Source organism: Bison bison, unplaced genomic scaffold, assembly GCF_000754665.1.
Source record: "Bison bison bison isolate TAMUID 2011002044 unplaced genomic scaffold, Bison_UMD1.0 scf7180017864238, whole genome shotgun sequence".
In the NCBI taxonomy this organism is placed as follows: domain Eukaryota; kingdom Metazoa; phylum Chordata; class Mammalia; order Artiodactyla; family Bovidae; genus Bison; species Bison bison.
This window is the reverse complement of record NW_011494810.1, coordinates 96526-96861: the sequence shown is the minus strand read 5'-3', so window position 1 is coordinate 96861 and position 336 is coordinate 96526.

Genomic DNA, 336 nt, shown 5'->3' with positions numbered 1-336 from the left:
CCGTCTAGTCAAGGCTATGGTTTTTCCTGTGGTCATGTATGGATGTGAGAGTTGGACTGTGAAGAAGGCTGAGCACTGAAGAATTGATGCTTTTGAACTGTGGTGTTGGAGAAGACTCCTGAGAGTCCCTTGGACTGCATGGAGATCCAACCAATCCATTCTAAAGGTGATAAATCCTGGGTGTTCTTTGGAAGGACTGATGCTGAAGCTCAAACTCCAGTACTTTGGCCACCTCATGTGAAGAGTTGACTCACTGTAAAAGACTCTGGTGCTGGGAGGGATTGGGAGCAGGGGGAGAAGGGGACGACAGAGGATGAGATGGCTGGATGGCATCAC